This window comes from Hordeum vulgare, chromosome 1H, assembly GCF_904849725.1.
Source record: "Hordeum vulgare subsp. vulgare chromosome 1H, MorexV3_pseudomolecules_assembly, whole genome shotgun sequence".
NCBI classification, from domain to species: domain Eukaryota; kingdom Viridiplantae; phylum Streptophyta; class Magnoliopsida; order Poales; family Poaceae; genus Hordeum; species Hordeum vulgare.
This window is the reverse complement of record NC_058518.1, coordinates 25,467,630-25,483,081: the sequence shown is the minus strand read 5'-3', so window position 1 is coordinate 25,483,081 and position 15,452 is coordinate 25,467,630.

The following is a 15,452-nucleotide window of genomic DNA, read 5'->3' as shown; positions in this document are numbered from 1 at the left end:
ACATCAAACGGTTCAATGACAAGTGAATAGTTCATAGGAATTTCCTGACGCTTACTGATGTTCCCTATTCTTTGGCATTCATCGCAAGACAAGACAAAATTACGGGCATCCTTGAAGAGAGTGGGCCAATAGAAACCTTATTGCAATACCTTATGAGCAGTTCTATCTCCAGCATGGTGTCCTCCGTAGGCTTCGGAATGACACTTCTTCAGGATCTGTCCCTGTTCATGTTCAGGCACACAATGTCTAATAACACCATCTACTCCTTCCTTATAAAGGTGAGGATCATCCCAAAAGTAGTGTCTCAAATCAAAGAAGAATTTCTTCTTTTGCTGGTAGGTGAAACTGGGTGGTATGTATTTGGCTACGATATAATTTGCGTAATCAGCATACCACGGTGCACTATGTGAAGTGCGGATGACATTTAATTGCTCATCAGGAAAGCTGTCATCAATAGGTCGTGGGTCATCAAGGACATTCTCTAGCCTGGACAAGTTATCTGCTACAGGGTTATCAGCACCCTTTCGGTCAACAACATGCAAATCAAATTCATGTAGCAGGAGAACCCATCTGATTAGCCTAGGCTTAGCGTCCTTCTTCTCCATAAGGTACTTAATAGCAGCATGATCAGAGTGAATAGTGACTTTGGAGTCAACTATATATGATCTGAACTTTTCACATGCAAACACGACTGCTAAAAACTCCTTTTTCGTAGTGGCATAGTTTCTTTGGGCACTGTCGTGGTTTTGTCATGGCAGATGTCCTCGTGAAAGGACTTAGTACTAGAGCCATCGCACCTTGATGGTGACTCAAAGGGGTTAATCGGGAGAGACACGGCGATTTACCCAGGTTCGGCCCCTCGCGAGGAGGTAAAAGCCTACGTCGTGCTTTGGTGTGTATTGATATGGATTTGATTACAAGGAGGGCGTAACTCGCCGAACCTAGCACTCGATGATTTCTAACCTACCCTCTGTCCCCCAGGACTCACCTTTATATATAGGTCGATTCCCTAGGGTTTACAAGGATTCTTCCCTTCCTACAACTCGTGACCCCTGCGGTCTCTAAGTCGCCATCTTCCGAAGCTTGGATACCTTTCAAGAGCCATAACCGTCATACGACCCTGATCCGGCCAAAACGAGGCCCAACTAAATGTTTGGGTGAATCGCCCAATGGGTAACCCGGCCCAACTAAGGCGGGTCATCCACAGGTAATATCCCCAACATTAGGCCCCAAATTGACTTGAACTTTTCTTTTTCATGCCAATACCTCTGCTCCATCGAAGGCGATTCATCCCTCATTTTTCTTCATATGTCAGAAATTATACACCGGCCATTGGGCACTGAAAATCCCTTAAGTCGCCAAACCATTACTGATTTGCCTCTTCTTATTCCTCGATTTTCGGGAAGACAGCCACAACCCCAACGAATCTTTTAGCGCATTGTTATCCCGAAATCTTCGGCACGCATTTATAGCGAATCTTATCCCTCGGCGGTTCCCGCTCACGACGCCTCGATTCTAGCACCTGCCTTGATAAATAGGCCAGGGGGGACAGAACTGGCGCTTCCCACCTACCAGTCCTGTCACCTTCCTCCCCACCTGCGCAGCGAGAAAACCTCATCGCCCCAGAGGAATCCGCCGCTGATCGTGCTTTCAACCTTCACGCGAGGAGCTTCGGTGCCGCCTGTAGGCTTTCGCCGTCGTCCAGTCTCGTGCCGCAACCAACACATCCGCTGTCATCACCGTCGACTGCATCGCCATCGACCACCTCGCCATTCACCACGAACTCTGCCGTCGCTGAAGACCTCTTCGCTCGACGAGACGCCCGTGCTTCTCCAACAAACTCCATCACCGTCGGCTCCGTTTACCCGAAAGCATCAGGTTAGGCCTCTGCCCATTTTTAGGAGTAGATTCAATCTCTGCTTGAAACTCCAGCCATTGCCATGTTCTCGATGCTCCTCGCGTACTGAAACCGCCTACTCTGAATCGATCACTATGAACGTTGATAGGATAGCTGATGTTTCTAACACTTTTACTTATCCGCCTTTACTTGTGAATGTTTGAGAATAATGTTTTCACCAAGCGAAGGGCGTCATCTGATAATAAACTGCTGCGTCCAGTCATTTTTCTTAGGTTTTCTCGTCTGCCTGGTAGATCCATTCTTTACTTACTGTTTGCAAAAAGTTGTTTATAGTCTTCATACCCTGGCACTTCAAACGAACGCCTTTACCATCTTTAGAACGTAGCCTTTGTGAATAGCCACACTCCGTAAGTCGCCATAGTGACCCGACTCTGCCCTTTGACCTGGCGGGTCAAACCCTTCCTTAATCAAAGTACTCGGCGAGTTAAATGAACTGATTTCATCCCATACAGTAGATGTTCAAGGCATGTAATTTCATACTTTACTTATTTGTAGCATGGGCGCCGTCTTCAAAAGTGACTGGCTTCCTACCAAGGTCAATGACACCATATTAGCCGATTATGTGAAAACGGGCAGCTTGGATCCTCAGGATGTTATTGGCTGGTGCACCGGGTTCGGAGAAGATCTCCCTAACCCCAAAGAAGGCGAAATAGTCGTCTTTGTTGAACACCTGGAACGAGGTTTTAAGCCGCCCGGATCAAAGTTTCTTAGGGATGCCATGACTTTCATGAACGTCCGCCTCCAGGACTTGGGACCCAATTCCATAAGTAACTTGTGCCATTTCCAAGTTTTCTGTGAAGCTTATCTGCGGATTGAGCCCTCTGTTCCTTTATTCTGGCACTTTTTCCATCTGAATCGCCAAACGAAATTCCACAACGGCCCCAGCTTGGAACTCGGCGACGTCAATGTCCAACGCCGCAGGGATAGCCCGTTCCCCTCACTCGCCATGCCTAGCCATCCCAAAGGTTGGGGCGAGTCTTGGTTTTACTGTCAAGAGACATCTCCTGCAGGCGAAAACAAGCTTCTGGGCTACAGGCCAACTCGCCTCCCGACCAACTTCAAGCTTCCAGACAAGCTCACCGAGGAGGAAGAATCGGAATTTATCCCGATACTGTCTGAATTAAGATCCTTGACGAACAACGGCCTTACTGGGGTCGACCTAATCCGCTGTTGGGTTGAATGGCGTATCCTCCCTCTGAGCCGCCGGGATGGTCTGATGTGTGAATTTGATGGCACCCTGGATCATCCTCAATGTTATTTCCATACGGCTTTAACAGAAAAGGACATTGTGACCATTATCAAAAAGCTGACTGGCGAGCCTGCGGGAAAATGCGGCCAAATCGGCCTGAAGCCTTTCTGCAAAATTAACCCGACGCCCAAGGTGAACAAACATAACCCGCCTTTGGTCTTTACTCTTTATGCTTCATTTGTATTATGGTTTCATAAGATATGCCATTTCAGAAAGGCGATAAGTTCTGGTCCAGGAAGCCCAAAAGGCTAGCCATGAAGAATGTTAGGCCGCCCTCAAAGAAAACCAAGGGTAAGGGCAAATCTGCTGCGGCTGAACCATCCGAAGTCGATGAATCTCAAGTTGGCGATGCACTTTCGGAGGTAAAAATTCATCCTCTTTTCACTCGCCGTCCATTACTGTTAACCTTTGTATTTATATCTCTCCCTTTCCTTGTAATAGAATGAAGATAACGAAAGCCAGGAGGACTCTGTTGAAGTAATTTCTGTTTCCTCCGATTCATCTCCTTCTCCACCTAAGCCGGCCAGGCGAATTTGTGGGAAAGTTCCCTTCTCACATCCAAATGATTGTTTGGACCCAAATTTCCTACTGAAGAAAGCACATCATACCTCAAATCGGAAAACACGAAGTCACTCCGGCGATCTGGTATCTGGCTTACCAGCAACAAACAAAAGGAAACCAAACGAGGTACTTTATGAATAAAAATTCTTCATGTCTCTTTGAATCATGCCTGTAACCCGCCTGTATTATTGACGTATAATTCTTGCAGAATTCTCCTCCCACATCTGGCGACTCAGTGATGTCGACACTTCCAACAATGATTCGAGTTCCAGGGTAAGTCTTTTGATAACCTTGCTTTGAATCTTGAGAGTAACGAACTTTCAGTTCCTTAATGTGCTTATTCCCTCTTTTTAGGGACAAGCCAAGAAAAGGAAAACCAGTGGATCAACTCCTGTCGCAACTTCAGAACCCGTTTAAGAATCAACTCCGATTCAAGACAACCCGGATCAAACTGAGCCTGAAAATCAAATGGATCTTCCTGAGTCGCCGAAGGAAACAATGGATACCCCTAATACGCCAAGTCCATTGATGACAACAGAAGACCCAGATGCTGTGGTTATTACTGGTACCGGATTTTCTAAGCCGGCGGCAATAGTTCTGTCCAAACATGTAGCATCCTCCTCTCAAGCCATTCCCGAGTCTGGGCTCTCCAAAGCGAAGCTTTCCGAATATGAATATCTGGAGTTTAAGGAGCTCTGCCCTGGCTTTGCAAGTCGCCTGGAGGCGAGCTATGAGATGGAGAAAAGCCTGCTGCGGATGTTAAAAAATAAACATGAGATAAACTTTGTTATACCATATTATTCCCATTAACCCCCAAGGGCCGGGTCATCAATAAAAAGATGAGCCGGGTCTTGAAAAATTTAGAAAAACTTTGCGACCAGTAACCCCCAAGGGTCGGGTCATCAGTAAAAAGATGAGCCGGGTCTTGAAATTTTTTAAAAAAACTTTGCGACCAGTGACCCCCAAGGGCCGGATCATCAGTAAAAAGATGAACTGGGTCTTGATTTTGTATAATTTCATCTGAAAAAATTATACATTAGCCCCCAAGTGTCAGGGATATTGCTTGCAGTAGTTCTGAGACTTGCCCTTATTTTGTACTTTCAACAGGAAACCCTTGCTCAGACCGAATCGGCGCTGGGCGATTTAAAGAAAAACTTATCTGGTCAACAAGACGCCCGAGCTAAGTCGGAGGAGAGATGTCAATTAGCCGTGGCTGAACTGGAAAAACTCAAGGCCGAGTTGAAAAGAGCTCAGGCTGACCAAGATGCCGCCGTGAAAAGAGCTGAGAAGGCTGAAGCCAGGCTGGCCACTGTACAACAGGAATTGTCCGGCTTGAAGCGTCATATCTCCAACATGACGCAAGCCGTCTTCGGTAAGCTTACTTAAACTTTTTGATCTCCTCTCTTTTTCTAAATAATTCTCATCATAAGTCGCTGATCATCATGATTCCTTGCTCAGGTCCGAGAGCCGCCAACCTTCAAGAAGACTGCGTGCTGATGCTGAAGGCGATTTACACGCTGACAGAGCAATTGTACACAGGCAGTGTCTTGACTGTTAAAGCCGTGATGGGTGCCAAAGAACCCATAACTTCCATAAAGAAGGTGCTTGGATGCTTATCCACACTTCCTCCTCAGATTGGCGAGTTGACTAGGTCAGCCGCCCGAAAGGGTGTTCTGACTCCCCTGAGCCGCTACTTGGTGTATGCTCCAGAAATCAACCCGGAAGAGGTAGCAGCAGGCTTTCCTCAGCTTAAAGATGACGGGTCAGAATTTGTTGAAGAGGACTATCAACGTGTCGTCAAGGACTCCCGGCTGGCAGAAACCCAACTTGCAGCAAGCCTTGATTTATCAAAGTATCAGGCGGCTTATGATAGGAAAAACAAGAAAGTCAACCCGCCAACCTTACGACCAGTCTAACTCCTCGGCGACCCAAGACCCCTTTCGACTTGGAAGCTGACCTAGCATCAATCCTGACTGATGAAGATGACTTCGCAGCTTTGGCTAAGTGCAACTGGGTACTGGGCGACTTGCAAATCGAAGTCGGCCAAAGCTCACATCAGGATGATCCTAAGGCGCCAGCAATATAAACTTTATTGATTTTGGCCTATGAGCCATGTAATAGATCTTTTTCCATAAGTCAGTACTGTTTTGGTGATACCCTTTGCAAGAATCTTTATATCGCCCTTAAGGCGATTTGAAATATTTGACTCGCGTTTTTAAGAATCCTTTATGATGTTTAATTCGCCATGGATGAAACAATTCTGATCATCCTCCTAACATAAGCTTGAAAATAGCATATGTGAAATCAAACAAATGATAAATATTTTCAATAGGCGTCAGAAAGAAAGGCTTAAAAACCCTCGAGGCTATGCCATGAAGAAAAATAGCAACATCAATTTCGTCGGGTCATAAGGTCGCGACAGGATGAGGCGAGTCAAAACACTCGTGCACACACCCTAAATGCAGGTTTCATCGGCTCATAAGGTCGCGACAGGATGAGGCGAGTCAGAAAGCTCGTGCACACACCCTAAATGCAGGTTTCGTCGGCTCATAAGGTCGCGACAGGATGAGGCGAGTCAGAAAGCTCGTGCACACATCCTAAATGCAGGTTTCGTCGGCTCATAAGGTCGCGACAGGATGAGGCGAGTTAGAAAGCTCGTGCACACACCCTAAATGCAGGTTTCGTCGGCTCATAAGGTCGCGACAGGATGAGGCGAGTCAGAAAGCTCGTGCACACACCCTAAATGCAGGTTTCGTTGGCTCATAAGGTCGTGATAGGAGGAGGCGAGTCAGAAAGCTCGTGCGCACACCCTAAATGCAGGTTTCGTCGGCTCCTAAGGTCACGACAGGATGAGGCGAGTCAGAAAGCTCGTGCACACACCCTAAATGCAGGTTTCGTCGGCTCATAAGGTCGCGACAGGATGAGGCGAGTCAGAAAGCTCGTGCACCACACCCTAAATGCAGGTTTCGTCGGCTCATAAGGTCGCGACAGGATGAGGCGATTCAGAAAGCTCGAGCACACACCCTAAATGCATGATTCTGTCGGCTCATAAGGTCGCAACAGGATGACACAATTGCTCTGTAATGAAGAAGCCCCCAAGCCAGGGAGTATTTGTAACTTTACTACTTCATAATGAAATTGAAAAACTTACAAAGTGTAGAGCTTAAGAACTCAAGTGTAATAAGGCCGCAGATGGGCAATATTCCAGGGGCGAGTTGACTCAGCCTCCGTGGTTGGCCGATTAGGCCGGAGATCCACCAAATAATAAGAGCCATTGTGGAGATTCTTGCTGATGACGAACGACCCTTCCCAAGGTGGTGACAGCTTGTGCATGCCGACTCGATCTTGTATCAGCCGAAGAACCAAGTCGCCTTCCTGAAAGGTCCGACTCTTAACCCGGCGACTATGGTAACGCCACAGATCCTGCTGGTAGATAGCCGAACGAGCCGCAGCCAGGTCACGCGCCTCTTCTAAGGCGTCCAAAGAGTCTTGACGCGCCAGTTCATTGTCTTGTTCCACATATGCGGTGACTCTAAGTGAGTCATGCCTTATGTCAGTAGGGAGAACAGCCTCTGCTCCGTAGACCAGAAAGAAAGGGGTGAAACCCGTGGATCGGTTCGGGGTGGTCCGAATACTCCACAACACCGAAGGTAATTCTTCAACCCAACATCCTGGGGTTTTTTCCAGGGGAACCATGAGTCGGGGCTTAATCCCCCGCAAAACCTCCTGATTCGCCCTCTCTGCCTGCCCATTAGATTGTGGATGAGCGACTGCAGAAACATCAAGTCGGATATGTTCTCCACGACAAAACTCCTGCATCGCCCCTTGGGACAAGTTAGTACCATTATCAGTAATGATACTATGCGGATACCCAAAACGGAAAATCAGCCTTTTCAAGAATTTGACCGCCGTTTCCGCATCGCAAGCTCCAACAGGTTCCACCTCAACCCACTTGGTGAACTTATCAACCGCCACTAACAGGTGGGTCTTCTTGTTAGAGGACATTTTAAAGGGGCCGGCCATGTCCAGCCCCCAGACTGCAAAAGGCCAAGTAATGGGAATCATTCTTAATTCTTGAGCCGGCACATGAGCCTGCCTCCCATAACGCTGGCACCCTTCACACCGACGAACTATATCCTCTGCATCTGCATGAGCCGTCAGCCAAAAGAAACCATGACGGAAAGCCTTCGATACCAAAGAACGTGACCCGACATGATGCCCACAATCTCCGGAATGAATGTCATTTAAGATTATGTATCCTTCTTCGGAGGAAACGCATCGCTGAAAGACTCCAGAGGCGCTCCATTTATATAACTTGCCATTGATGATGACCATGGATTTGCTGCGCCGAACGATTTGGCGAGCCAAAACTTCATCGGCCGGTAACTCGCCCCGAGCAAGATAAGCCAGGTAAGGGAGAACCCAATCCGGAGTGACATGGAGGGCCGCCACGAGCTGAGACTCAGGATCTGGTATCGCCAATTCCTCCTCTGATGGTAAAATCACGGATGGTTTATGTAAGATATCCAGAAAAACATTAGGAGGGACCGGCTTTCTCTGGGAGCCAAGTCGTGAGAGGGCGTCAGCTGCCTCGTTGAGGCGCCGATCAATATGGTCCACCTGGTAGCCATGAAAATGACCCGCCACATCAGACACAGCTTGCCTGTAAGCCGCCATCATGGGGTCCCGAGAATCCCAGGTACCCGAAGCTTTCTGAATATGAAAATATGGAGTTTAAGGAGCTCTGCTGTGGCTTTGCAAGTAGCCTGGAGGCGAGCTATGAGATGGAGAAAAGCCTGTTGCGGATGTTAAAAAATAAACATGAGGTAAACTTCGTTATACTATATTATTCCCATTAACCCCCAAGGGCCGGGTCATCAATAAAAAGATAAGCCGGGTCTTGAAAAATTTAGAAAAACTTTGCGACCAGTAACCCCCAAGGGTCGGGTCATCAGTAAAAAAGATGAGTCGGGTCTTGAAAAATTTTAAAAAAACTTTGCGACCAGTAACCCCCAAGGGCCGGATCATCAGTAAAAAGATGAGTCGGGTCTTGATTTTGTATAATTTCATCTGAAAAAATTATACATTAGCCCCCAAGTGTCAGGGATATTGCTTGCAGTAGTTCTGAGACTTGCCCTTATTTTGTACTTTCAATAGGAAACCCTTGCTCAGACCGAATCGGCGCTGGGCGATTTAAAGAAAAACTTATCTGGTCAACAAGACGCCCGAGCTAAGTCGGAGGAGAGATGTCAATTAGCCGTGGCTGAACTGGAAAAACTCAAGGCCGAGTTGAAAAGAGCTCAGACTGATCAAGTTGCCGCCGTGAAAAGAGCAGAGAAGGCTGAAGCCAGGCTGGCCACTGTACAACATGAATTGTCCGGCTTGAAGCGTCATATCTCCAACATGACGCAAGCTGTCTTCGATAAGCTTACTTAAACTTTTTGATCTCCTCTCTTTTTTTTAAATAATTCTCATCGTAAGTTGTTGATCATCATGATTCCTTGCTCAGGTCCGAGAGCCGCCAACCTGCAAGAAGACTGCGTGCTGATGCTGAAGGCGATTTACACGCCGACAGAGCAATTGTACACAGACAGTGTCTTGACTGTTAAAGCCGTGATGGGTGCCAAAGAACCCATAACTTCCATAAAGAAGGTGCTTGGCTGCTTATCCACACTCCCCCTCAGATTGGCGAGTTGACTAGGTCAGCCGCCCGAAAGGGTGTTCTGACTACCCTGAGCCGCTGCTTGGCGTATGCTCCAAAAATCGACCCGGAAGAGGTAGGAGCAGGCTTTCCTCAGCTTAAAGATGATGGGTCGAATTTGTTGAAGAGGACTATCAACGTGCCGTCAAGGACTCCCGGCTGGCAGCAACCCAACTTGGAGCAAGCCTTGATTTATCAAAGTATCAGGCGGCTTATGATAGCAAAAACAAGAAAGTCAACCCGCCAACCTTTGTGACGACGAGTCTAACTCCTCGGCGACCCAAGAACCCTTTCGACTTGGAAGCTGACCTGGCATCAATCCTGACTGATGAAGATGACTTCGCAGCTTTGGCTAAGTGCAACTGGGTACTGGGCGACTTGCAAATCGAAGTCGGCCAAAGCTCACATCAGGATGATCCTAAGGCGCCAGCAATATAAACTTTATTGATTTTGGCCTATGAGCAATGTAATAGATCTTTTTCCATAAGTCAGTACTGTTTTGGTGATACCCTTTGCAAGAATCTTTATATCGCCCTTAAGGCGATTTGAAATATTTGACTCGCCTTTTTAAGAACCCTTTATGATGCTTAATTCGCCATGGATGAAACAATTCTGATCATCCTTGTGACTTAAGTTTTGAAAATAGCATATGTGAAATCAAACAAATGATAAATATTTTCAATAGGCGTCACAAAGAAAGGCTTAAAAACCCTCGAGGCTATGCCATGAAGAATAATAGCAACATCAATTTCGTCGGCTCATAAGGTCGCGACAGGATGAGGCGAGTCAAAACACTCGTGCACACACCCTAAATGCAGGTTTCGTCGGCTCATAAGGTCGCGACAGGATGAGGCGAGTCAGAAAGCTCGTGCACACACCCTAAATGCAGGTTTCGTCGGCTCATAAGGTCGCGACAGGATGAGGCGAGTCAGAAAGCTCATGGACACACCCTAAATGCAGGTTTCGTCGGCTCATAAGGTCGCGACAGGATGAGGCGAGTCAGAAAGCTCGTGCACACACCCTAAATGCAGGTTTCGTCGGCTCATAAGGTCGCGACAGGACGAGGTGAGTCAGAAAGCTCGTGCACACACCCTAAATGCAGGTTTCGTCGGCTCATAAGGTCGCGACAGGATGAGGCGAGTCAGAAAGCTCGAGCACACACCCTAAATGCAGGTTTCGTCGGCTCATAAGGTCGCGACAGGATGAGGCGAGTTAGAAAGCTCGAGCACACACCCTAAATGTAGGTTTCGTCAGCTCATAAGGTCGCGACAGGATGAGGCGAGTCAGAAAGCTCGTGCACACACCCTAAATGTAGGTTTCGTCGGCTCATAAGGTCGCGACAGGATGAGGCGAGTCAGAAAGCTCGTGCACACACCCTAAATGCAGGTTTCGTCGGCTCATAAGATCGCGAGAGGATGAGGCGAGTCAGAAAGCTCGTGCACACACCCTAAATGCAGGTTTCGTCGGCTCATAAGGTCGCGACAGGATGAGGCGAGTTAGAAAGCTCGTGCACACACCCTAAATGCAGGTTTCGTCGGCTCATAAGGTCGCGACAGGATGAGGCGAGTCAGAAAGCTCGTGCACACACCCTAAATGCAGGTTTCGTCGGCTCATAAGGTCGCGACAGGATGTGGCGAGTCAGAAAGCTCGTGCACACACCATAAATGCAGGTTTCGTCGGCTCATAAGGTCGCGACAGGATGAGGCGAGTCAGAAAGCTCGAGCACACACCCTAAATGCATGATTCTGTCGGCTCATAAGGTCGCAACAGGATGACACAATTGCTCTGTAATGAAGAAGCCCCCAAGCCGGGGAGTATTTGTAACTTTACTACTTCATAATGAAATTGAAAAACTTAGAAAGTGTAGAGCTTAAGAACTCAAGTGTAATAAGGCCACATACGGGCAATATTCTAGGGGCGAGTTGACTCAGCCTCCGTGGTTGGCCGATTAGGCCAGAGATCCACCAAATAATAAGAGCCATTGTGGAGATTTTGCTGATGACGAACGGCCCTTCCCAAGGTGGTGACAGCTTGTGCATGCCGACTCGATCTTGTACCAGCCGAAGAACCAAGTCGCCTTCCTGAAAGGTCCGACTCTTAACACGGCGACTATGGTAACGCCACCGATCCTGCTGGTAAATAGCCGAACGAGCCGCAGCCAGGTCACGCGCCTCTTCTAAGGCGTCCAAAGAGTCTTGACGCGCCAGTTCATTGTCTTGTTCCACATATGCGGTGACTCTAAGTGAGTCATGCCTTATGTCAGTAGGGAGAACAGCCTCTGCTCCGTAGACCAGAAAGAAAGGGGTGAAACCCGTGGATCGGTTCGGGGTGGTCCGAATACTCCACAACACCGAAGGTAATTCTTCAACCCAACATCCTGGGGTTTTTTCCAGGGGAACCATGAGTCGGGGCTTAATCCCCCGCAAAACCTCCTGATTCGCCCTCTCTGCCTGCCCATTAGATTGTGGATGAGCGACTGCAGAAACATCAAGTCGGATATGTTCTCGACGACAAAACTCCTCCATCGCCCCTTGGGACAAGTTAGTACCATTATCAGTAATGATACTATGCGGATACCCAAACCGGAAAATCAGCCTTTTCAAGAATTTGACCGCCATTTCCGCATCGCAAGCTCCAACAGGTTCCGCCTCAACCCACTTGGTGAACTTATCAACCGCCACTAACAGGTGGGTCTTCTTGTTAGAGGACATTTTAAAGGGGCCGACCATGTCCAGCCCCCAGACTGCAAAAGGCCAAGTAATGGGAATCATTCTTAATTCTTTTGCCGGCACATGAGCCTGCCTCCCATAACGCTGGCACCCTTCGCACCGACGAACTATATCCTCTGCATCTGCATGAGCCGTCAGCCAAAAGAAACCATGACGGAAAGCCTTCGATACCAAAGAACGTGACCCGACATGATGCCCACAATATCCGGAATGAATGTCATTTAAGATTATGCATCCTTCTTCGGAGGAAACGCATCGCTGAAAGACTCGAGAGGCGCTCCGTTTATATAACTCGCCATTGATGATGGCCATGGATTTGCTGCGCCGAACGATTTGGCGAGCCAAAACTTCATCGGTCGGTAACTCGCCCCGAGCAAGATAAGTCAGGTTAGGAAGAACCCAATCCGGAGTGACATGGAGGGCCGGCACGAGCTGAGACTCAGGATCTGGTATCGCCAATTCCTCCTCTGATGGTAAAATCACGGATGGTTTATGTAAGATATCCAGAAAAACATTAGGAGGGACCGGCTTTCTTTGGGAGCCAAGTCGTGAGAGGGCGTCAGCTGCCTCGTTGAGGCGCCGATCAATATGGTCCACCTGGTAGCCATGAAAATGACCCGCCACATCAGACACAGCTCGCCTGTAAGCCGCCATCGTGGGGTCCCGAGAATCCCAAGTACCCGAAAGTTGCTGTGCCACCAAATCAGAGTCGCCAAAACATCTGACCCGTGTTAGATTCATCTCCTTGGTGAGTCGCAAGCCGTGAAGCAGAGCTTCGTATTCGCTGCATTGTTAGTGCATGGAAACATGAGTCGGAGAACGTAACAGAACTTATCTCCTTGAGGGGATACCAACACCACACCAGCCCCCGAGCCTTCCAGCTGCCTAGACCCATCAAAATAAATAGTCCAGTAAGTGAGATCGGGCCGGTTCTCCGGAGCCTGTAACTCCGTCCAGTCGTTGACAAAATCAACCAATGCTTGGGACTTGATGGCAGTGCGGGGAGCATACTGTATGTGATGGGGCCCAAGTTCTATCGCCCACTTGGCGATTCGCCCTGTTGCCTCCCGATTCTGGATGATGTCCCCAAGGGGGGCAGAGCTTACCACCGTGATAGGGTGTTCTTGGAAATAATGCTTAAGTTTTCGGCTCGCCATAAACACCCCATACACTAATTTCTGCCAGTGTGGGTACCGCTGCTTAGAAAGAGTTAGCACCTCACTGATAAAATATACCGGGCGTTGCACTGGGTATTCCTTCCCTTGCTCTTTTCTCTCAACGACCACAGCCACACTTACTGCTTTGGAATTTGCCGCGATATACAGAAGCATGGGCTATTTTTCAGTCGGGGCGGCCAGGACTGGCGGGTTGACTAATTGGCGCTTCAGGGCTTCGAGCGCCTCGTCTGCCTCGTTTGTCCAAACAAATAGATCGGATTTCCTCAATAACTCATAAAGGGGGATCGTCTTCTCCCCCAAGCGACTCACGTAACGGCTCAGGGCCGTAATGCGACTCGCCAGTCGCTGAACTTGATTAACGTTCGCCGGCTTTCCAAGGGACGTAACCGCTTCGATCTTGTCCGGATTAGCTTCAATGCCATGCTCCGATACCAGGAAACCCAGCAATTTCCCTGCAGGCACACCAAAAACACATTTGGTGGGATTTAGCTTCATCTGATACACCCGTAGATTATCGAATGTTTCCTTGAGGTCTTCCAGTAGTGTCTCCCCCTGGCGGGTCTTGATCACAATATCGTCGACATAAGCATGGACGTTGCGACCAATTTGGTTACGAAGACAATTCTGGATGCAGCGTTGACAAGTCGCCCGTGCACTCTTGAGTCCAAAGGGCATGGACACATAACAAAAGGCCCCGAAGGGGGTTATGAAGGCCGTTTTCTCTTGATCTTCCACGGCCATCTTGATCTGGTGATATCCCGAATAGGCATCCAGAAAGCACAATCGTTCGCATCCCGCCACTGAGTCAATGATTTGGTCGATGCGGGGAATAGCGAAGGGATATTTTGGACAAGCTCTGTTGAGGTCCGTGTAGTCAATACACATACGAAAAGTACCATTTTTCTTGAGTACCAAAACGGGTTAGCCAGCCATTTGGGGTGAAAAACTTCCATGATGAACCCAGCGGCTAAAAGACGGGCGACTTCTTCCCCAATCGCCTTGCGTCGCTCCTCGTTAAATCTGCGAAGGTATTGCTGGATGGGTTTGCACTTTGGGTCAACATTAAGATGGTGCTCAGCGAATTCTCTCGGCACACCAGGCATGTCAGAAGGTTTCCATGCAAAGATGTCCCGATTCTCACGGATGAATTCGATGAGCGTGCTTTCCTATTTGGGGTCCAGACCCGTCCCAATGGTGAACTGCTTGGATGAATCGCCAGGCACGAAATCGATTGTTTTAGTGTCATCCGTTGGTTTAAACTTGAGGGGCGACTCAGAATCTGTAGTTGGCTTCTTCAGGGGTGACATATCCACCGGGTCAACATTAGCCCGATGGTGTTTGAGCTCTTCCGCAGCACAGGCGACTTCCGCATAAGCCGCGTCCCCTTCTTCACATTCCTTTGCGATCCTTCTATCTCCATCGACCGTGATGGGTCCTTTGGGACCAGGCATTTTGAGCTTGAGGTAGACATAGCACGGGTGAGCCATGAAGCGGGCGTAAGCCGGTCGCCCAAACAACGCATGGTAGGGGCTTTTCAATTTGACAACCTCGAAGATTAGAGACTCTGACCTATAATTCTGTGCAGTTCCAAACTCCACTGTGAGCCTGACCCGGCCTATGGGATAAGCCGACTTGCGTGGGACAATTCCGTGGAAAACCGTGGTTGAAGGCATCAAGTCTTTTTCCAATAGATTCATCCTTTGGAAGGTGTCGAAGTAGAGGATATTGATGCTGCTGCCACCATCCATTAGTACTTTAGATAGGGTGTAACCCCCAACTTGGGGAGCGACGACCAACGCCAGATCGCCCGGGTTATCCACTCTCGGCGGGTGATCCTCCCTGCTCCACGTTATGGTCTGCTCAGACCAATGGAGGTATCTGGGAATCGCCGGCTCAGATACACTGTACGCCCGATGACTCACCTTCTTATCACGCCTGCAAGCATTAGTGGTGAAAACGTGATACTGCCCATTACTTAACTGTTTGGGGTTGCTGCGGAATTCCCATTATCGTTCTGACCCTGCGGAGCCCCCTGTGGGGGCGGCTGTTGTAAAGCACCTGGCGGGTTGTACCGCCGCTGGTGGTGTACCGGGTATTGGCCAGCGCCTGGCTGCGG